We start from the raw sequence: 23,121 nt of genomic DNA on the forward strand, positions 1-23,121 counted from the left end.
AGGAACCTTTGATTCTCTTGAAGCATATCAGTGGTCCCTCATTGGTGAGATCAATGATGATGAAGCGTCCGTGAAAGGCAGCCTGCCACAGCTGACCTTCCTCTGCAATGTATAGCCGCAGTAAAATGTTGGGTGCATTTAGGGATAGGGAGGGGAATTTGGTTCAATTTGCATATAAAAGCTAGCCTACATAATTCACACCCTGAAATGTCATACCTAGTGGTTGCTAACCTTTTTGGGTCCGAGGGCACACTGAGCATCTTGAGAAGGTGCCCAGGGCACCAATCACAAAATGGCTTCCACCAGTGGTACGGCTGGAAACAAAATGGCTGCCACATTCCAAAGAGCAAAATAGGATAAACATAAAATGGTTCAAAAAGGGATTCCATTTTTAAAAAATCAAAAACCTGCATTACCATTTTGTTTTGGGAGAAGAAGCAGAACTTACCCAGAGACTTTTTGCAATTAAAGGGACAACAATAAAACATAATAAATCAGGAAATGGGGAGAGGAAAACTAGGACATAACAGAAACATGCAATGTAGCTTTGCATAGTGATTGTAAATAGAACATACAGGGAGAAGAATAAAAAGTAGATTAATCTTCTACAAAACCTCTCCACATAGTAGCCTGGGAAATTGGAGGTTTGGTGGAAAACAGTTCAAAATACTTTACTTTTCTTTTCTGGGCTACATTAGGTCATGTTTCTTACATTCTGTTGCTGTTGTGCTGCTGTAGATTAGAGCCATAAAATTAAAGAGAACTGATTCCAGGAATAATTCTGAGTGCATGCATGGTCACAAATAAAAAGACACAATGCTCACTGGCAAGTATTTTCCCCTATCTTTGAAAAGTAGAAAAGAATTTAAAAATGCAAGGGAAAGGCACAGAAAATACATTTTAAAAACTTAATACTTTATTTTTTTAAAAAGTCATTCAAGCAGTAGTTGAAAAATACTTGCCCAGACTAATGTGATATTTGAGGCTGAATGTCATCTACAAGGTTCTCAAAATTTGTGGCATATGAGGAAATATATGCTCTCCCTTCTCTAAGCAACCTAGAACCTCTGAAAATGACCCATAGCAGGAATGAATGGGTTCCTAAGACTGAAATTGACAGATTCACCCACCCCTAGGCTTAATATACTTAGGAGGCAGCGCATCTGAAAGTTATGTGGACCAGAAATGGACTGATACATCCATCTCTGGCCTAGGTCCTAGCTACCACATTTCTTTCCTTCCTCCCTTACCTGCCACTGTTTTTAACAAATGACCATTCTGGCAGAAATGCTGTGAAAGACTATACTGTTCAATGATTTGAAGACATTTCTGAAAAAGCTCATTGAACTCTCCAACATAAACACTGAATGTGTGGGCAGGTGGGGTTGGTTTGTTTTTTAAGCAAAAACACCCTGTTAGCTTGCTAAAGTGCAATGCTGATCTTCAAAGTCACATCTCTCAGTGCAGCCTTAAGCTTCCGAGTTAAGAGATTTGTAGCAGAACCCCACTGCAGTTGATCCAATGCAAAGCCCGCTTCTGATTATCAAGAGTGCTTTATTTCCCTTCGAAACATGAATGAATGTGTTAGAAGCCTCGTTTTTCACATGTGACTTCAATGCAAAGGGACATCTGATCATCCCATTCAATCTGAAAAGCACCATCTGTTCAGAGAGAGGTGAGGAAAGGATGCTTTTAGTGACGGCTAATGCACAAATTATTTGCAAACAAAAATCAAACAGAATTAGGATACAGTGGTGCCTCGCAAGATGAAAATAATCTGTTCCGCGAGTCTCTTCGTCTGCGCAGGGGTCTGCAACCCGCAGCTCCGGAGCCGCATGTGGCTCTTTTACACCTTTGCCACGGCTCTGGGGCGGATACTAGCGAGGGGAGGAGGCGCATTGTGCGCCCCGACACTCCCCACTGTGGCGGGCGCTGTACTGGCTGTGACGTCGCATGGGGGTGGTGCATGCGTTAGTCACGCACCGTCCCGACGTCACCTTCCCGCCCACTGTCAGATCGGAGGGCAGCGGCGCGCATGCTTTAAATGTCGCAATGGTTTTGCGGCTCCCAGTTGTTGTTTTTCTTCGGAAACGGGTCCAAGTGGCTCTTTTTGTCTTAAAGGTTGCAGACCCCTGGTCTAGCGGTTTCTTCATCTTGCGAAGCAGCCCTATTAGCGGCTTAGTGGATTAGCGCTATTAGCGGTTTAGCGGCTATTAAAGGGTTAGCGGCTTAGTGGCTTAGCGGCCAAAAGCCTATTAGCGGCTTAGTGGCTTAGAAAAAGGGGGGGAAGTGAAAAAAGCGCAAGACTCGCAAGACGTTTTCGTCTTGCGAAGCAAGCCCATAGGGAAATTCGTCTTGCGAAGCGCATCGAAAAACAGAAAACCCTTTCGTCTAGCGGGTTTTTCGTCTTGCGGGGTACCACTGTAATTCAGGGGTTAAAAAAAGCAACCAAAATGGAAGGATTCACCTTCAGGCATCCTCTAAAAAGAAACCAAAGCTCTGTGGGGAAAAGTTTGAAATAACTTTGAAAGTTAGGAAATAACCTTTTCATTGGAACAACCATCTGCATTTCAAACCCTGCACCTGGGCAGCCACAGGCAGGCAGGAGGAGGCAAAAGCAGGTGAAAAAATAAGTACAGTGGTACCCTGGTTCTCAAACTTAATCCGTTCCGGAAGTCTGTTCCAAAACCAAAGTGTTCCAAAACCAAGGCATGCTTTCCCATAGAAAGTAATCCAAACAGATTAATCACTTCCAGACTTTTAAAAACAACCCCTAAAACAGCAATTTAACATTAATTTTACTATCTGAGACCTTTGATCCATAAAATGAAAGCAATAATTAAATATTAAATAAAATTTAATAAATTTAATATAAAACAAATAAGACAGTATTGTAGATAATAAAAATAAAAAATTTATTTTTTTTCTTCCCTGCACTGATGATAGTCATTGTTTGGATGGGGGGGGCCTTTATCCATTTCCGCAGTCACACAATCAATCAATCAATCAATCAATCAATCAGTAGCTGAACTGGGTTCCACACAGTCACAAAAACAAATTAACTGAAAAAGCCTCAAAAACAAAAACACAACATAAATAGCAAAAACAAAAGCGCCAAACTTAATCCGTTCCAGAAGTCTGTTTGACTTCTGAAATGTTTGAAAACCAAGGCTCCAAAAATCGGCTCCAAAAATCAGTCAAAAACCAGAACACTTACTTCTGGGTTTTTGGAGTTTGAGAACCAAAGCGTTTGAGAACCAAGGTACCACTGTACTGGTAGTTGAACCACCCCAAAGAGCTTTAATTTCCCAGGCTTCCTGGTGCCTGGGATGCTGCTGTAGCCGCATCTGAGCAGGATCGGACCTTAGTAATATGCTGCCCTGTGCGAGGCAATTTGACTCCCTCCCCCCAGCCCTCACAGCGACGGATTAAGGTAGACTTTGGGGATGAGTCACGAGGCTCTGGGAGGGTGCTAGAGCCTTCCTTTCCCAAGACCAGCAAGTGCTTGCCCAACTTTGAGAAGGAGGCAGGAGGACTCTAGGACCCCGTTGGAGCTTCTCACCTGCTTCCCAAAGCCGGGCAAACGCTTACTAGGCTTTGAGAAGGCTGCTCACCTGGTGCAGCCACACTGCTTGGCACTGCCCCAAATCCACCTCTGATCTGAGGCACCAGGGGTTGGAGCTTCACAGAGGCCTCCAGGAAGATCTGCCCCATCATTGCTATTGCCCAACTCCTGCTCCATGCCACTGCTACCATTAAGTTTCTTTTGGTACGGGGGGGGAATTGGGGCATGATCTAGGGGCTTGCAGGGGTCTGAGAGGAGATATTTGGCTCTGCCACACAGGTTCTGAACTTGTAACTGAGCGGGTGGCAGCAGCGTGGAACTGAGAAATCCTTTGTCCAATGCAGGTTGAGTGGACTGGAAGGCTGAACGACCCGTTAGCCTGCCCTCTTGGCCACCATTCCTGACAGCTTGCTAGCTTATGCCTTATATATATCTCCTGTATCTTCTGATGTTTACCTGTGTTGTGTCCGCTGAGCTGAATGAAATTGCTTCATATTGGCCGTCTGCAGCTTTGAGTGTCGCTCTGCTTGGTTTTTTTCGGTATGAGTTTTCATCGCTGAATTATGAATGAATCAACATCTGCTTAAAAAAAAAAAGTGTGGGGAGGAAAATAAGCAAACAAACCCAAGGCAGGATGAAAGATGAGACCGAATTTATCTGATGTGCATACACCATTAAGCGGGAGGAAAGAAACAATTTATTGATTTGACTCCTCGCCGCATCATTTTTATGGCTCTTTGGGTTGGCTTTGCACAAGGTATGCATATGATGTCACGTAATGCGGATCCAATTTACAGTGAAAACAGTCCAAACTGATTGTCTGCTCTTTTGTTTATTTCAATACAATAACCCACATATTTGTATGCGGTTAAGTGAACACAGCAATCAAGATTGCAGCGATCTTCTTTGTAAAGCTTGAAAGGATGGGTGCTTCGGGAGAGATGTATCTGAGTGTCATGAACTTGGTGAATATTATCTCTACAAGCCTCATATCTGTTCAGGCTTATAACCAACTCCAAAAGGGTGTATCGTTTGTAACTCTCTTACCCATTTTCCAGTTCCTTCTCCTTGTATTCTCTCTCTCTCTCTCTCTCTCTCTCTCTCTCTCTCTCTCTCTCCCCCTCTCCCTCTCTCTCCCTCCCTCCCTCCCTCCCTCCCCCCTGTTTTAATGGGTCGGGAGAGGCTCATTTGTTGGTATTTTTGTTTTTGTTTATATCTTGTATTTTTATGTTGTGAACCGTCCTGAGATCTATGGATGAAGGGTGGTATACAAATTGAATTAATTTATTTAATTTAATTAAATTAATTAATTAATTAATTAAAGGGTTTTGCTTAAAGGGTATTGGAAACAGACTCCAATTCAAATGAAACTATGGTTGTCCTAGGCACTGGGGGTTTAAAATGACCCTGATATAAACATTCTTGGCGGCTTTATGGTGTTGCAGAAATTAAGATAAGGAGGCCCTGTTCTCACCCATAAGTACCTGATCCTGTCACATGATAGAATATCCAGTTCTCTTTACAAGCAGGGTAGGTGAGAATTCTGTCTGTACCCCATTTCTCCTCTAGATGTTCATAAGTTAGATGCCTCATCATGCAACCCCTGTGGACTCTTTAACACCTCAATATGAACCTCACTACATAAAGGGCACACACATGACACAGACAAACAACAACAAAGATTGAGAGGTGGAGTTGCAACATCTGAGAAGGGAGCCAAAGGTGCCTACAGAGACCGAGAAGGGGTTGATCAAGCCATCTTTCTTCTCTCATTCACACTATTTGACCTATTACTCTGAAGGTACTCCTAGCTCGGATTTTCTCTCTCCCGAGCCTCAAGGAGGTTAGATTGGTCTCAACTAGGGCCAGGACCTTTTCAGCACTGGCCCCGACTTGGTGGAATGCTCTGTTACAAGAGACCAGTGCCCTGTGGGATTTGATATTTTTCTGCGGGGCCTGCAAGATAGAGCTGTTCTGCCTGGCCTTTGGCTTGGACTCACTCTGACCCCTTATATGGGATTTGGTATATAAATTTCCCCTTGGCTTTTTTGCTGGCCCATGTAAGACCAGCATGGATAGCTGTCGGGTGAATATCTGATGTTTCCTCCCTTTATGGCCTTGATTTATGGACTACTACTAAAATGAGGCTGCATTTTAAGCTGTATTTTAATTAACTGTTGTTGTTTCTTCCCTATTACGTTTTATTGTAATTTATATTCAGTGTTAGCTGCCCTGAGCCTGGCCTTGGCTGGGGAGGGCGGGGTATAAATTATTATTATTATTATTATTATTATTATTATTATTATTAATTTGGGTTAACCATTGGCAAATCTTCAGTCTTGCTCATGGTCAGTTTGCAGAGCATGAATGGATAAGCTGTGCCCTTCCAGATGTTTACGAATTCCAACTTCCATCTGCTCCAGCCAACATGACCAATGGTCCAACAGCAAGTTAGGATTTTGGAGCAAAGCACAGAGTATTTAGTATGCACGTCCCCAGACATTAAGTGAGTGCTTCCTTCACCAGCAAGTATTGCTGGGTGTTTTTTTGTTTGCGGGATTGCTAGAGATGGAGGAAGGCTCCATTTTAAAAGGATTTATACACAGAATTTGCTAGTTCTGACCTGACTGAACTTTGTCTACATCAGGCTGCCACTTGCTTGAATGCCTGATTATGTCTGAACTGCTCGTGCATTGCATGTTTTTTTAAAAGATCAACTAATTACGTGCAGAATTTTATGCCGTGTGTGTGATATGAATCGAACCACATTCAGTACTTTATTTCTGCAGCATCATACATATAGTTAAATGTGCTTGTTACTTTGGGAAATCCTGGAGTGTGTATGTGTAGCATATATCTTTCATTCTAATAAAAACATAAGAATGTAATAGCACAGTTCCCATTGGAGGATTTCTATACCACATCATAATCATGGATTTGCATAAAGTCAGAGTGGATATTCTGATCATTTCTATTTTTAGCCTAGTATTTTTATTTATTAAGAGGAGCAGAGCTCCTCCTGCCCACCCCCAGATGTGTGCACAGCCCATCCCCTAGTGTATATAATATTATGACTCTAACAAGTACAAAAATATAATACTATGTTTTTTTCAGTTGCACTAGTTAAAAAACAACTTGCTTTTCATTAAGACCAAGGAATGAGATGGGAGTTAAAAATATTATCTGCAACTAAGCACGACATTGAGGTTTTCAGGAAATTTTATCTGTATTTAGGGCAGACCAGGGTTGTGCTTTCAGCCGAGTGTTTAGGATTATAATGGAGACATAAAACCAGGAAAGTGGGTGTACTTTTTGCAATGATGGTGCAGCAGGTGGAATTTGGGGTTTGAACCCCTCCTGAGCCTGGCTGTTCATTGGGTTGCTTCAGACAAGTCACTTCCTCAGTCAAATCTGAGGGAAATCAGTACTATAACTTGTACATCCATAACCTGCTAGCATAACAAATAGCAGTAACTGGCAAATTTTGTTTTTATTGCTGCTTAGTAACGACAACAAATTTTGATAATCATTTATTTGTCCACTTCCATAGAAAACTAATTAATGTATAATTTGCTAAACCAAGCACTGTTGATTTTTAATTAGCCATGGCCTTTTTCATCACTACTCTCTTTCCATGTGTTGGTTTTTCTTCCCTCTAGTGGCTAACCCCAAAGTGCAAGCAATTTTGCAAGTGTTCATCATAAGGACAGCCACTGGGTTTGTTATCCACATTGCCAGTGCTCCACCTGATCGGAAGTATAGGATAGTATTTTGGTGGCTGGATCACTAGATGGGGCTATAAACTACATCATAATCTCAATGTATGTCATCAGAACTCCTATTACATGGCATAATTGTTGAGGATTACAAGCAAATTCCCAGGCAACAAATTATCCACCTTTTGTGCTTACAGATAAGAGCTGTAAAATCAGCGCAGATTATCCACGCCCCTAAAATTGGGGGCAGATTTTTGTGGAACGTTTGGCTTTCCAGACAAATTCCACTCAAAACTGAAGGAGAGGGCCTGTGTATGTGTGGCAGAATGTACTAATTCTGCTAACATCCCTGTTTGTCTAACGGTCATCCTGGGCTTATCAAGCGCTCTAAACTCTAATTATTTATTAGGGTTGCATTTGTTGTACGAGGAGCAAGGAACAAGTTCTCTATGTAGTTGTACCAGCCAATGGTGTTGCCTGAAAGATTAGAGGACCTGGTTATAGTGTTATATGCCACCCCTATCTCCTAGCGGTGTGAAATATCAGGGGTTTCAGGCACTTACCCAGGGTTTGTGTTTTCTTCAGAAACTAGGCACAATGGAGATTGTGGTGTCTTTAGGATATATGGTTTTATTTACACACATATATACAACCAGCACCTAGATGGAGGGTTTGCAGAGCACATACTATGAAACTCTGGCTTCCCCCTTTCAGGTAGCATTGGATTCAAAGGACAGCAAAAAAGCATCCTCTGTGTCTCTGAGAGCCAGTGTGGTGTAGTGGTTAGGAGCGGTAGACTTGTAATCTGGTGAACTGGGTTCGCGTCTCCGCTCCTCCACATGCAGCTGCTGGGTGACCTTGGGCTAGTCACACTTCTCTGAAGTCTCTCAGCCTCACTCACCTCACAGAGTGTTTGCTGTGGGGGAGGAAGGGAAAGGAGAATGTTAGCCGCTTTGAGACTCCTTAGGGTAGTAATGAAGCAGGATATCAAATCCAAACTACTTCTTCTTCTTCTTCTTCTTCTTCTTCTTCTTCTTCTTCTTCTTCTTCTTCTTCTTCTTCTTCTATCCAGACTGTCATCCTCAGCTCACATGGAGTTCTGCCCCTTCTTTTTACAGCTAACCAACTCCAAGGACCTTCTGTTGGCCTACATCATTCAAGGTTGAAACCCTAAGCCTGGCCTTTGCCCCCGCCCACTAGCACCCAGAAAACAATGGACCCCACTCCCCCTTGTCTGGCAGTCTTGCCCTTGATGGGCCATCACCAGCCTTGGCACATGGAGGGCAAATCTATACTGGTTGGTTATAATGTTTAAAATGTGTTATAAAAATGCAGCACCAGGGGGTGCTGTAGAGCAGCGATCTGTTGGCAATGGAAAATTACCTTGAGAGCCATATTACATTTCTTTTACAACGTTCTAACAGATCAGTGTAGATCCACCCCAGTTAGCTGTGTCAAGCTGGCTTGGCTCATTAGCATAACTAAATCCAGGGGGCTTCTGTGTTTAGCAAAGCTTAATCAAACCTGGATTAATTTTAACTTTTACTACATCTAGGAATTATGGGGGGGGGATCTGACACTCCAGAATTTAGGAGAATCTGCCCCCCCAACCCATAATAGAACTAGATCATCATTTCCATCAGAAATTGCCCCTCCAAAAAAAACCACTCTGGAGCTTCATAACTGAGAAGGAAATTTAAATATAGATTTATCCCATCCAAATCCAACCAAACATTCAAACCACTACCCCACACTGGCTGACTGGGTATGGTATTGACAGCCATAGAATCAGCATTTCATCGCTAGGGAGTGGACTTACCTACCAGAATCAAAGTTGTCTAGTGATTTCAGAGAAGAGAGTACGAGGGATGTGTGTTATATATGATCCATTTGGTTCAGTATTGTCTACCGTCAATAGCAGTGGCTCTCCATGGCTTCAGGCAGGATCCTTCCTAGTTGGTGGAAAGTATCATACTGGATTCACAAACAGGATCACATTATGGTGCTGGTTAACAGCAATACATCTCACCTTTCCCTCCCTTTCTGATACATAAATCATTAAGGGGCACCAGACACAGTGGAGTTAAAATATTTCAATGTGTGTTGGGGTGACTATAGCTAGAAATGAGAGTAACAGCACAATCCTATGCATGTATATTCAGAAGAAATCCCATTGAATTAAATGGGACTTACTCCTATCCAGGTATCACAGGACTGCAGCTTAGGTGCCATTCTTAACAATCTCCTGTTCTTAACAAAAGTAATGATTAAGGTTGATTGATCTGCTCACACAAAACCTGGTTAATTCATGTTTGTGGGAGAAATCCACCCAATGAAATTGCACATGGCAACATGTCCCATTAAACTCAATGAAACCAATGTCTGAGTCAGAGTTGTTTGAAGTTGGCACTTGTGATGGGGGAAAGAAGAAGAACACAGAAGAGGGTTATTTTAGGATTCTTATGCTCTTTCCACCATTATTCCGAGGGAATCATTCCCCTGTAGAGTTCTCCATTGTTTGCTATAACAAAACTATGAAAATTTACTTGTTCTCTTCGTAGCAGAGATTAGATTACATAATACGAGAACTAGGAGACAGATAGCCTGCAGGTATTTATTAGTCAAAAGAAGACTGATAACATTATGTAAGGATAGGCCATATTATGAAAATGAAATCCCTGAAGTGATGTACATTTATTGAAAAGGGAAGAACTGAAAAGACATCTTTTGTATATATGTGCATTGAACTATTCCACTTTCTTGCTCACCCTCTCCTCTTAGGAGAAACTTCATTAGATATTATGGGAGAGAAAGTAGATGAATAAATGAGCAAATTAAGTTAATTTGGATATGCAGAAGGTATTAAAAATAAATGTAAGGAACCGCAGAAAGAGGGGGAAGGAAGTCAAGTTTTGAAATGTTAAAATGATTGTGTGTGTATATGTGTGTGTGTGTGTATAATGGGAGAAACGCCTGTCCCTTCTCATCCTGTCTTGCTACCCTTGCCTAAGGTTCTCTTCAAATTCAGTATAATATAGCATAATATTTATATTCTGTCCTTCCAAAAGCTTTGCCCTAGATCAGCAGTGGCTCCTCTCCCATAAATGTTTAGTGGCTCCATTGACTCACCATGTCACAGGATTGGAGGAAGTAGCTCCTGCTGCTGGTCATTTTCCAAGTTAAGTGGCTGGGAGCTTAATTTTGTTATTTTTTTTTACTTTTTTAATTTTAAAGGTATTTAAAATGTTTTCAGTAAAAAAATAATTCATTTTTAATTTTTTTTTATTTTAAAGGTATTTAAAATGTTTTCAGTAAAAAACATATATGACCATTTATACCCCACTTTTCCACAATATGCCATTTTAAAGTCCCTGAAATTATGATAAAGGATAATAAGTTAATAAATAAATCAGGTGTGAGAGCTCCCCAGAATGAACTATATGGACAATACAGATACACACACAAGCAGGTTTTCAATTGGAGGAAGGGGCCATTCGAACTGTTGTCCTGTGCCAGCCCTGAACAGGAAATAATTTAAAATGTGAGTACATTGCCACATTACAATTTAATTCTGTTCCCTGAACCTTGAGATGCCAATATAAAAATGAGTACATTCGCTGGGAAATCAATATGTTTCAATTAGAATAACATTGCCTTTCAAAATAAGCAACAGATCTGTGATACAATACCCCGTTACCTGGTAGCACTGATGGTTATTCTAACATGAAATAACAATAAAGGGTATAACAAAGGCATATTATTTGATGTTTCTGAACAGCTTGAAGGAAAAGGGCATGATCCAATCAAGTTTATGTACTTGAAGGCTAAAAAAGAATAATCTGCATTTAGCAGAATGATACTGACTCATCGCAGTTTTCCTAGGTCCCGTCTCCATGTATAATTTACATTATTCCTAGCTTGTCCACTGCGTCTCCGCTCCTCCACCTCCACCTGCAGCTGCTGAGTGACCTTGGGCCAGTCACACTTCTTTGAAATCTCCCAGCCCCACTCACCTCGCAGAGTGTTTGTTGTGGGGGAGGAAGGGAAAGGAGAATGTTAGCTGCTTTGAGACTCCTTAAAGGGAGTGAAGGGTGGGATATCAAATCCAAACTCTTCTTCTCTTCTTAAGGATCACCCCGTGGCATACATAAAAGCGGGGTGACTTCTAAGATCACTGTTGTGGAGTATTACTCTAACCCGTCAGCCCCCGCCTGGGCATAAAGATGGAAGCACCTCCCCCTGGAACCCTTTAACGGGATACCCCTATCCCTTGGAGTGGGTGGTGAGAGTCCCACTCACCCCCCTGATCCACCTTGACTAGGTATACAACCCAGTGCCTTATCTGCCCAATCTGTGACAATTGCTATGAGGAAGGCAAAACCCCCAGACTGGCCCAATTTGCCTGGAGGACAAATTCCTCCCTCGTCCCAAATAAATTTAGTTTACTAATTAATTAATTAATTAATTAGTAAATTTAGTTTACTAATTTATTAATGGCCTTCCACATTAGTGTCAAGGTGATTTACAAAATAACAAAAAAAAACAAATAGCATTGTATTCTTTTAAAAAGAGATTTACAAACAACAGGGAATAAGCACCCTTTCACTCAACTGGAAAAGCTTGTTGAATCAAAAAGGTCTTCAATCATTTCTAGAAAGCACAAAAATAGTGGGTACCCACTGTATCTCATGCAGGGATGTATGATGTTTGTACTTTGGGCAACAAATTAACATTTAAGTGTTGAAAGCAACATCTTTGTAAACCAAACTAAATGATGGCAAAACTGTTCTCATTCAAATAGGTTTTAAAAAGTGGGTTTTCAAAACCCTCTAGGACATTATAACCATTTTGCATTATAAAATACCATGTTTCATGTATTCCCAATTGCTGGTTTATGTCAGTATATCATACCAAATGGAAAAGGATTCACTTTGTTCTTTAGAGACACTTGTGCTTTCCTCTAGTAACTCCTTTCCATTTATATTGATGAATGAATCCAAAATCTAATTGTCACTCATTGATTGAACCAACTGCGCAAGCTGCTAGTTGTGAACAAGCTGATAACAATATTGCACAGCATAGATTCTCATCCACAAATGAACTAAAAATATCCAGATTGTTTAATCTTAGTATATTAGCACTTATTAGGCCCCATCAGCTACAGTTGGTCATTAACATCTGGATTCTGAAAGTCTGTAACAATATGTCTCTGCGAAACACTAGCACAAAAATCACAGCTTTTGTTTCTATTGCGATTCAAGTAAAATTCACAGTGCTGATCCTCACCTCTGAGGTCCTAAATAACTTGGCTGCAATATGGTAAGAAATCAGCACCAAGGAAGTACCTGTGCAGTAATGGTAGGTGTGTTTAGATATTGTGGACAAGGTGGCCAGGAGAGTTGTTGTAATTTATATAAGGCCTTTCATTTCGAGAAGAAGCACCATAGTGGTTCACAGACAAATAAAAGCCAACAGCAATATAACAAAATAAAAAACATAACTGCCAATTAAAAATAAATAAATAAACTTACATACATACATGGTTGTATGTTTCCCCAGCCACTCTGGGCGGCTCACAGCAGAATATTTAAAACATGATAAAACATGAAACATTTAAAACTTCCCTAAACAGGGCTGCCTTCAGATGCCTTTATAAAAAATACAGCTACCAATACATAAAATACATAGTGAAACAGCTACATTAATTCATAATTAAAATAAGACACAGATGAAACAATCCAAACTTGAAATTCAAATCAGAAAAGCAGGGAAATGGCAGCTCCACAAAGATTGCTGCAGGGCTATGGAGCTAGGAATTATGGGACTGCAAATGATGTCACTGGAGACTGTTTCCTAGACTGTCATTTCCACCCAGGGATTGGTTCAGTAGTGGATAATGGGTGGGCAGGCAGTGCTCACATGACCTTGATTTCCTGTGGGGCCCATCACATTCTCCCAGTACGCAGTTGCAAGACAACATCAAGGTTGACCATGATGAAGCTTCACCGCCCCCTCTCCATCCCAGTATGGGGCAGGGACACAGACAACTGGAAGTTGGTTGAGTGCCACCACTTGATCCTGCCCACTACTAGATTGGTGAAATCTCTGGCTGCAGATGGGTTCAAACCCCAATTCAATCTTGAGCCACTACAGGAGGCAGAAATAAAGAACAATAGTAGTCTGGCATTTAAGTGACTTGCAAACAAGTTGTTTTTCCAGTCTGAGATACCTATTCTATGCCCTTAATTTGCAATAGATTCTTTAAATTTTATATGGCTTTAGATAAAAATTATCTGTTATATGGACCCTAATGATTTCAAATTATACTCTTTGCTTCAGTAACAGCTTGATATGTTACTGTATCAGAAATGGCACATTTGAATTTATTCATGAAAGGCAAGACAATCCATGGTCAACAAGCCCTTTCCGCATCTCCAAGGATGGATCAACCTTAATTCTAAAATGTGTATGTGGTTACATTGATGCCGTCACTTTCCATGGATTTTCCCATTAAAATGGGAATAAATATTGGGGGTTATTTTTCAATTGGCTGCTTCATAGGGGTAAACCCAAAGATAGACTTCGATTGCTCAAGCTACGATTAAAAATATATATCAGAAAATCCAGCAAAATGATTCATTGCTACATATGTCAGCAGCATTTATCATTCACATCTTTAGCTCCAAGAGCATATAAACTTTCAAGGATGGTCAGTCAGTGGACAATGTTTATATATTACTTAGAAATCAATTTCAAGATAGAACATTCTGAACTTCCGAACAAGGAATGAGGTGCACAGATGTTACGATGGCTATTCCCCAACATATATAGATTTGATTTATATCAAAGAAAGCTCTCTCTCTCTCTCTCTCTCTCTCTCTCTCTCTCTCTCTCTCTCTCTCTCAAAACAGACCCCTCTAACCTTGCTGGAACTATGGGCTGGAGCAAATACTACTTGATAGTCTCAAGTGTTGTAAAAATGATTTTATGAATAAACTAGGGTTACCATAACGTCTGGAAAGCTCAACAACCTTTGTGTCTGGATATGAAATATGGCAACCCTAGAATAAGCTAAATTGCTTTCATTGCTGCACTAAACTCAGTGTCTCTACCACTACTTCACTACATATAAAGATCTAGATATACTCCCTGGAAAAGACCCTGATGTTGGGAAAGATGGAGGGCACAAGGAGAAGGGGACGAGAGAGGACGAGATGGTTGGATAGTGTTCTCGAAGCTACCAGCATGAGTTTGACCCAACTGCGGGAGGCAGTGGAAGACAGAAGTGCCTGGTGTGCTGTGGTCCATGGGGTCACGAAGAGTCGGACATGACTAAACGACTAAACAACAACAACAACAGATATGAAAAACCCCCAATTTTTGTCAAACAAACAAAGAAAGAAGAAAACCCAAAATAACAGTGTTTGCATGATGTATCTGGAACCTTTTTGTACTTAATGCATAGGCCTTCCACAGTCACCATCTGATGATGGGAATAAAGGACAGGAATAATATTATAGGAGCCAATACAGGTGTAGGTCACAACTTTCGTATAAGGGAAAACATTTGAAACAGAGAAAATGGAAAAGACTGTAACAGCACGGAAGAAAACACATAGGGGGGCAGCCCACAGGTTACATTATTCTTGCTTTTAATAGCAACTGATAATGTTTATTTTGAATTAAAAGCAGTCATGGGGCCCTGATCCAAAAGGTCTTTTTTTGGTGGTGGTGGGGGGGCGACATTTACTACCACGGTGCTCCCTTCCTTGCTATTTGTCCATGAAGCTGCTGTGGTGGTGAACAGCACTTTGGGGAACAAATATGAGCTGCCTTGGGTGGCAGTGTAGTTTGGCCTAATATACTGCCGAAGCCAAGATGTTGAAGGCTATGAAACATGGTTCGTAAATGTTTACAGTTTCAACGGACGTTATGAGTCTAGTTCTAGCAGGTTATGGTTCTTTCTACTATGGGGCAAAGCGAACATTTGCCGCAACTTGGGGTGGGTGGTACTAGAATGTGATGCCCACATTGCTACTTTTCACAGAGAAGACCATGCCCATGAGAAATTTCTCATGTTAGTTTAACTAGAAATCAGAATGAAAACTAATATTCAAAAGTTGGCATACTCTAGTCTAGCTTCACTGCAACATTTCAGAATTCAGATACAAACTTTCAATGTGACAGTCTATTCCAAAATTCAAGTGCTCGTTGGCATCATCTAGGAAATATCAGAGGCTGTCAAACACTGTCAGATACCATTGCATGCCATCTGACAGATGCTATTGGATGCTAAATACTGTCCGTTACTAAAGTGCTTACCATGCCAGTGATCAGACAGCGACATCAAATGCCACATATCGAATGGCAAAATAAAATATGACAGGGCATCAAATATACAGAGAATGCTTGGCAAATATTGGAATATTCTGAAAAAATATCTGGAAAAATATTCTGCGTTAAAATTTGCAGAGGAGCAAATTGCTCTTGGCTCTTTTGGAAGCGAATCAAAGCCTTTCAGCTGCTGTTTCGACAGAGGATTTGGAACCAAGTCATGGTGTGCAGGAATAAAGTGAATTAATTAGCACTGAGCAGCATGTGTGGTCCAGCAACATCTGAAGTCTGAGATCATGTAGTGATGCTGCCCCTTTTGATGTCGATATTGCTAGTTTTGCACACAGAATCTTGGCTTTCAGAGATAACCAGAGTGATGGAGGGTAGACACAGAGTGCAGGAGTAAAGAGGAAACAGCAAGGATTAGAGAGTAGGAAAGAATGGTTTGTTATCACAATGGAGAGAGATGAGTTCCTAGTATATGTGTATGTGTGTTTTATATGGACCTATATTTACATGGACCAATATATATGGACCAATGCCTTTTAACTTATTCATACATGTTCTGGTCATTGGACTGACAGATGTGTATATGAATGAGAAAGGGCTGCTCCCATAGGCATCTGGTGTTGGTGCCTGGGTACACTGAGATAGACCTCGCTGGGGTTCTTGCACCAACTAGAGAATGCCAGGCAGCTATGTCCCCCCCCCCCAAGCAACCCTTGGGATGATTCATCACTCTTCTTTCCTGATGCGCTTCTGTGACACATACTGTATCCGGAGATATATGCACACAATACAATAGCAGAGTTCAAGCAGAAGCTAAGCATTGGATGTGTGGATTTCTAAGCTACTTTATTATGTACAAAACAGAACAAAAGAAAACATGGCTCCTCTCTCTTTCTTTATCCCCAAGACAGAAGAAAAACAAAAGTACTACACAATGGAACAGTGTAACTGAACTTCCGCTCTCATGACTCCAACAATATGGAATGTCAACACAGACATGTGATGAAAACAATCACACATCCTGCAACGGGAGGAATGAAATCCCAACATCTGGTTGGCTATGATGAGACATGTTTAGGATTGTGGTCTTCACATCAAGGTTGCATCTGATTTTTATAAAAGCCTGTAAAAAGAAACCAAGATTCCTGGGAGGCTCCTATCTATTGTCTCCCTTCTTTTAACCAAATATATTTGGTCATTTATTGCCATCATAAGGATTGTAGTCATGCACTACAGTCCTAACCATGCTTGCTCAGAAACACAACTGGGGGGGGGGATGAACTCCCTGTTGCATGTGGAATCCTGTACCAATTTTCCTGGGTTCAAGGCCATTAAACTCAAGCTTTTGGGTAGGCATGAACAGTGTTAAAATGTTTTTGAGAATTCAGCCTGAGTCTGCTAAGAGCTGCTGCTCCAGCTGAGAACTGATATTGGTGCTGACCACTGCTGTACTTATCAAATATTGAGCACTGCTGTAGAAGCAGGTTTCTTCCTGAAAATCTCCCAGGCAGGAAACTCCATACTGAGTCCCTAGTGCTCAGTTGCCAGTATAGTTAAGAATCTATTCCTAAAGTTTAGGACCTAAACTTTTAGATAGTCCTACTTCCTTAAGTGAATAGGAGAGAACCATTGTCCTGGTTGGAGTGCGAAGGGGAACCCTTTACATTCAAAACTGATGCCTTTGTCCTTTTCATGCCCCACATGAATATGAGATTAAAAAAGAATAATGAGCCTCTTACTGAAATCAAGGTGTAGAATGAGCTGAAAATGCCTATTAATGTGGGACATCCTGCATAATCCATCACTGTTACATGAGGTCATAGGATCAAATAGCAGTGTTTTTCTTTTCTTTTCTTCTTAAAGGACCAGAAACATTTGATGGCCATTCACTTTTTTAGATGAAATCCTAACAGCATTCAAGCTACTGCTTTCTCATTGGCACATAAAGTCAAAATATTTCTGTATGAATGTCATAGTCTCTAAGTATCTGAGATACTTGGAGCACATCTGTCAAGGGCTGCCTCAGGTCTCAGCTCACAAAAGACCAACGCCAAGCTCTTCTTATATACAAGGATGTTTATTGCAGTTCATTATTGGTTCCACAACCGAGGCGCGCAGCCGCGCGTCTCTTAGGCTAGACATTTGAAGTCCCCTCTGAATCGGTCCCGCCTCTACACCAGTTTAAGAGGCTTGTGCTAGACCACCTCTTCCTGTCCTTTCTTTTCCGCAGGGTCTTTCTGCCCCCCTGGGTTCCTTCCCTCCTGCTTTCCCCTGACGCGGATCCCTCAGATGCCTGCTCCCCCCTCCTTCGTGCTTTGGGGCCAGGCTCCTCCTCCGGGCTCTCTGCATTTCCGCGCGCCTCCACATTTGAACTTGGCGCGCGTTCGCTACCCCTGACCTTCCTTTTGACAGCTACACTACTCCCTGTACTACTCTCCGCCCCTTCCGGCAGGACGTCCTGCCCCGATCTCCTTCCCCTGTCTCCTTCCTGCTCTGCTCCGTGTGTCACACTGGGAACTCCACCCTTCTCACTCCGTTCCTCCTGGGAAGCCGACCTCGATCTCCCACTCCCACTCGGGGTTTCCCTGCTGCTTCCCTGCTCCTGGCAAGTCCCCCCGTGACCCCCCTTGGCTTGACCAGGGGCGCCCCCTTCTGGGAATCCTCCGATTCACTTGAGAGACTCATGGAAGACCTCAAATCATTGTCATCCTCTTCCTCACTGTCCTGGGTTTCTTCCCCATCGCGCTCCGTCTCCCCCCTCACCTGTGCCTCTGTCCCTGAACCCCTGACAACATCACTTCTAGTAGTTCAGATATGTACTTTTAACCCAGTATATTCCATGCAATTTCAGTTCCATTTATATTATTTCCACTGCTACTCTAACCCCTTTAGCCCAGAATAAGGGGTGGTGATGGATTGCTCTGCCTGATGTGGCTTAGTGAGCTGCCTTTCCCAAGGCATCCTTTTCAGAAAGTTGCTTATAAACCTGTGAGCAGGTCATCGTTTGTGGAAAGTAAAAGCAAGACCTATGCCATTGGCGCAGAGTAGGGAAAAGTGTTGAGCTGAGGAATCTTTGGCTCTGCAATAGTTGTTGGACTCCATTCCCATCAGCTGGAGTCAGTGCGGCCAAAGTTAAGGGATGATGGGAGTTGTAGTCCACTAGCATCAGGAGGGTCAAAGGTTCCCCAGCCCTGCCATACAGAAATAAACCCGAGGAGACTCAAGAGTCCCATGGATTGCAAGAAGATCAAACCTATCCGTTCTTAAGGAAATCAGCCCTGAGTGCTCACTGGAAGGACAGATCATGAAGCTGAGGCTCCAGTACTTTGGCCACCTCATGAGAAGAGAAGACTCCCTGGAAAAGACCCTGATGTTGGGAAAGATTGAGGGCACAAGGAGAAGGGGACGACAGAGGACGAGATGGTTGGACAGTGTTCTCGAAGCTACCAGCATGAGTTTGACCAAACTGCGGGAGGCAGTGGAAGACAGGAGTGCCTGGCGTGCTCTGGTCCATGGGGTCACGAAGAGTCGGACACGACTAAACGACTAAACAACAACAACAAAATATCAGACCAGGGGCTTAAGCAATGATTCATACACAGGGACATCATTTCTTGACAACCATACATGCAATGGTTTATTTTGCACTAAGTTTTGAATGTGGTCCTGAAGGAAACGTGTGGTGAAACAGAAGTGCTAATGGCTTACAGGTGGCTGAAAGGATATCAGTTGGGCTACAAAGTGAAAAGCACAAAGATAAAGACAAGCAAAGGAGCCATTTTTGATTGAGTTCATTCTATAAAAGCTGTTGGTGCTTAACCACACACAGAAAACCCTATAGAGAGCCAGTGTGGTGTAGTGGTTAAGAGCGGTGGACTCGTAATCTGGGGAACCGGGTTCGCGTCCCCGCTCCTCCACATGCAGCTGCTGGGTGACCTTGGGCCAGTCACACTTCTCTGAAGTCTCTCAGCCCCACTCACCTCACGGAGTGTTTGTTGTGGGGGAGGAAGGGAAAGGAGAATGTTAGCCGCTTTGAGACTCCTTAAAGGGAGTGAAAGGCGGGATATCAAATCCAAACTCTTCTTCTTCTTCTTCATTTTGGTTTCAAAGAAATCATGAAATGAAAGGCTGCAGTGGAATCACATGGTAACAAAAGCACAGTGGCAGCAGTTCTGGCCTCCCATAAACTTCTCACCCAGCACTCTAGAAAGAAAGGAAAATATTGGTTGAACTTTCAGAGAGCAGGAGAGACTTCCGTTGTCTTTTGAACTTCAGTGTTATCCGTGGAAAGTCAGTTTCAATTTTGTATGAAGAGAAATGCTTGCCTGGTCATAAGCCTCCTTTTCATGCAAGATAAGAATTTTCACCGGGAAATTATTTGTTAGCAAATCTCAGTGTCAGCTCAATTCTGGAAAATACCGGTAACTATTTGTGTTTAAGGTTGTGTTGCTTGCAAAGAAACTGCTCTTTGCTACCTGTTTATTAAGGACAATGTTCAAAATACAGCCTTTTTCCTTAGAATGAGTAGTATAAAAGGGTATAAAAGTAGTATAAAATTTTATCTTACCTCCTCCAATATTGTCAGAATACAGACAGAGAGACAGTCATAGAAATATAAAACATGATATTCTGTGTGTATATAAGCCTAATAGACTAGATCTGAACAGATATCTTCCTCCCCTAGTTCCATCAAGGCCCTTGGAATTAATTTGGAGTGCTCCCTGGGGCTGAAAGGAAGCTGCATGGAAAACAATAGGCTTACTTCTGACCAGACATGTGTGGGTGACACTGTTAAGCATGCAATGTATATTGCCAAATCAGATCCACAAAGGTATACCGAGACAGGTGCCTTTTCCATGGCAGCCTCTCAGCTTTGGAATGTTCTCCTCAGAGACCTTCCAAAACTACATCCTAGATGTTGCTTGGAAGTGGTACAAGACATTTGGATTTTGGTCTCTCTGAACCAGAAGGGTTAGGGTAAAATAATTACCTTGTTACTTGTTGCAAGTATAGTTCTAGGAAATTAGGGTGGGGTGGCCAGTAAATCTGACTAATCAAGAATTCAAGATCACAAACTAGGAAATAAGATTGGCATCTTCCAGATATTTTCTCTTAATGCCATACCCCTGTGAAATTGGCCAAAATGTATAGATTAAAGGATAAGAGATGCTGGAAATGTGGCGAGGTGGAGGGTGACCTATATCATTTATGGTGGACATGTAAAGGTGAAAGGCTTTTGGGAATTAATTTATAATGAACTTAAAAAAATATTTAAGTATACCTTTCCCAAGAGGCCTGAAGCCTTCCTGTTGGGAATGATGGATAAAGAAATTAAAAAGGAAGATAGGACGATATTCCTCTACGCCACCACAGCAGCGAGAATTATGTTGGCACAATATTGGAAAGTGGAAACCATCCCCAACATAAAGGACTGGCAGATTAGAATGGTAAACTATGCTGAGCTTGACAAACTAACAGGTAAAATAAGAGATCAGGATGAACAGAAATTTCTGAAAAATTGGAGTAAATTTTGGAAATATATTGGAATAAATGCTTAAAGTGAATTGACGGGGTTAGAACAATACGACCAGCGAATGAATTTAAGACTATAGATTGAAAATCAAATACGTAATGGAAGGAGATATTTGATACTTATCAAAAGGACGGAGGGAAGTTCAGATTGTGTGTTTTTCTTTTTTCGGATGTGTGGTTTTTCTTTTTCTTTTCTTTTTTCTTTGTAATTTTTTCTCTGTATTTTCATATATGTCTGTTTTTTGTGTATAACTTCAATAAAAATGCATTTTTTTTAAAAAAAGGAAATAAGATTGGCAAACTGTTCAAAGCCATCAACACCTTTCTTCTCACATTACCCAAATCTCACTCACGCCAAAAACATTATCCACCTAGGGCAGGAAACTACTAGTATAGCCAGTGCATTTTTCTGGGGGGGTGCAGGGGTACGCATACCCAAAAAAAATTGTGAATTTTTGTACTTTTGTCCATTTACAGTGTTTATTTTTCCCAATTCGAACGATAAAATGGTGATTTTCTTGAGTCAAAATGAGAGTACCGCTATACATTTTTAAAGAAAAAAACCCACTGAGTATAGCACAGTATAACTCAGTGGGAATTAATGTGCACTTAACATAACCCTAACCATACCGGACCCTGCTTAGCTTTGCACTTGAGGCTAGGATGCTTAATCCTTGGCTGATAAATGGATTAAATTTATAGCACAAGTCTGGAGCCCAAGGAGCCAAAATAGGCCACACAGTTAAAGGAATGCAGAAATAAATGTACTCATACCAAGCCCTGTTGAGAAAATGCAGAGAGAAATCCTTCCATGAAATTCATTTAGAATTATAAATGGTGCTAAGAGTTTTCTAGGAATGTGGCAATGAAAGGATCCATCTACATTTCAAAACAGCAAGACAATGCCATAGAGACTGTAGCCCTGACATATGTAACTTGACGAAGGCCACACATATTAACCTGAACGCAATTACAGAAAAGCCCCGTGAGCTAACAGACCTATTCATCTATGGTGTGTGAAACTAAGGTCATCTCAAATTACACAATGCAGGAAGCAAGCCAGGCTGTCACTCAGAGGCTGTAGACGAAACTACTGTGTATTAAAAGCCTGGCAGCAAAACAATCCACTTCTAATCACGAACCTTTGTCCTCACCAGCTTATAGAACTACTTGCTCATTTGAGCATGGGTAGCAAAAAGCTGCTTTGGTTTTAGTTCGAAGAATCAATGAAAGCACAAGCATGGATGAATGGAAGTTGATCCATTGGAGGAAATAGGGAGCTGCCCCTCCAACCTCTGCCCTCAGTTAGCCTACATCGGCCTGCCTTCTTACAATGAATCAGGGTTAAGCTTCCCCAGCACTGTAATACCGAGGACTTTTGTTGAAGCCTTTCCTGACCTGTTAAAACACATGTCTGTATCTGCTGTCCTATCCTGGAATCTTCTTCAGGCTCTCCTACCAGACACCAGTCTGTTCTTCTAAACTGCCTCTCCCTTACCATTCAGCACCATAGACAGGTTCTCCCCTTGTATCTTCCGCATATGCCAAATGTTTCAGCTACTCCATCCACCAAGCCACTTTGCCTACCTCTCAGGCCTTCCTTCTCAATCCTCTTCCTTTGCTGACATTGTCGTCATCTTCTGCCTGTCCACTAGGAATCACCAACTGACACCCAGCGACTAACATCCAGCTAAATACTCGCTTCTTCTGCCTCCCATCCAGCCCCAGCCAATCACACTCTCTAGCTAAGAATTCTAAACCTGCAACCACCAATCGGAATATGAATATCTTCTATTCTTCTTTTGCATACTGAGGGTTCTGTCTCCAACCCCTTTTGAGTGGTCAGTTAAGCTCCCTGCCCCATGACAGTTAAGCCAACTTTCACCTGACCAGATAGAAGACTTCCCCCATCAAACACTTTGCAATGTATATAGTGACAGAATACATTACACAAGCCCCACTAAAA

The 23,121-nt window shown here is 41.8% G+C and overlaps 1 long non-coding RNA gene across 2 annotated transcripts; it reads right to left on the bottom strand.

Moving 5' to 3' along the window:
* Nucleotides 1-1,534: 1,534 nt before the first annotated feature.
* On the bottom strand, nucleotides 1,535-22,866 carry LOC309532315. Of its 2 annotated transcripts, none has more exons than XR_014219736.1 (4): nucleotides 22,743-22,866; nucleotides 9,101-9,233; nucleotides 4,022-4,144; nucleotides 1,535-1,661 (listed from the first exon to the last, which is right to left on the bottom strand). It is a non-coding gene; the product is annotated as an uncharacterized lncRNA (long non-coding RNA). The 2 variants fall into 2 exon arrangements; XR_014219737.1 differs by having other exon boundaries at nucleotides 4,022-4,147.
* Nucleotides 22,867-23,121: the final 255 nt, after the last annotated feature.

Source organism: Podarcis vaucheri (genome assembly GCF_965113315.1).
Source record: "Podarcis vaucheri genome assembly, chromosome: 5".
Classification (NCBI taxonomy): domain Eukaryota; kingdom Metazoa; phylum Chordata; class Lepidosauria; order Squamata; family Lacertidae; genus Podarcis; species Podarcis vaucheri.